Genomic DNA, 1287 nt, shown 5'->3' with positions numbered 1-1287 from the left:
ACAAAGTTTGGGCTGAAATTGAGTATAAAATTATTTAACTTAATATTTCATTAATACTTTAATAAATTTCACAAGCACACTCTATTTCGAGGATATGCTTTTAATTAAAAAAATTGTATAGGTAAGACTTTGATATGACTTCCCTATAAATAAATTGATAATTATTTGCATAGGCTATATACGAAAATTAAACTTTTATCGATAAATGCTATTGCATACATAATCATATTATTCATGCAATACATAAAATCAAATCGATGTTGCTTCAATTTTATTGAGTATTTTTTCATGGACATTCATGAATTAATTACCTCATTAAACAATAGCCCAAATACGTAAACTTATTCAGTATACTTCAAAAAATATCTTTATTTAAGTAGTTTTTAAAAATTTTTCGCTTCCTCTGCTCGAAAGTTACAAAAGTAGCTAAGTTAACCAGAAAAACACCAATGCACTATAATTAAATTTACGCAATTTCCCGGTTCTTCGTGCTTTCATCTTGAGCAACAGCCTGCAGTTAACATTAGCAGTGTACGTGCTTTGCTAAACTTTCCTAAAAAATGCTGCCAAGCCCTTTTCGCTATCTTGGAAACTTCTCACGCAGACCAGAGATGAAACGATGAAAAATGCAAGCTGGATCGGAAATCGCAGTAAAAATTTCATTGTTATTGATACCATTGAAGCTTTGATGACGAATCATAAAAAAGTTCTCATCTAAAAATGACTTAATTTTTACAGAAGAATTATTTCTCAGAAGTTCCATTGCTGATGCGAAGTTATGAGAGAACATATCAGATTTTTTTCTTTTAATTTCTAACATCGTGCCTGAATAAATAACTATGGCTCAAGTTTTGATTATTGAGTAAATTTTTTCTTGGTAGTTGGGAGCGTCAGTTGAATTCTGATCGTTGTTATTACAGCAACTGTTTTTTTTTATTTCTTGCACACGAAGAAAACGAGGGCCATGTAAAATGCAAACTTTGATTCAGCTGCCCCTCTTCAAGAATTGAGGTCATCGAATCAAAACGCTTGAATACTGAAACTCGCTCTAATTATTTGTTACAAAAACTTAGTAGTCCTATCCAATAATGACGAAGACTTGCAGTTCTTCATTAACTCTAATGGTATTGATGGAAAGGTGCTCGTTTAATAGCTTTAAATATTTCATATAAGGACGCAAACAACTTTCATACAAATATGACCTCCATGCACGCAATGAGTGTTAAATTCGAAGTTCGAAGCGATCAATGAATATTAAAACTAATTTATGGTCTTCAATCGAACTTA

The sequence above is a fragment of the Hyalella azteca genome, unplaced genomic scaffold, assembly GCF_000764305.2.
Source record: "Hyalella azteca isolate HAZT.00-mixed unplaced genomic scaffold, Hazt_2.0.2 contig8627, whole genome shotgun sequence".
Lineage (NCBI taxonomy): Eukaryota > Metazoa > Arthropoda > Malacostraca > Amphipoda > Hyalellidae > Hyalella > Hyalella azteca.
The sequence above is the reverse complement of the archived record's forward strand: the minus strand, read 5'-3'. Positions refer to the sequence as shown.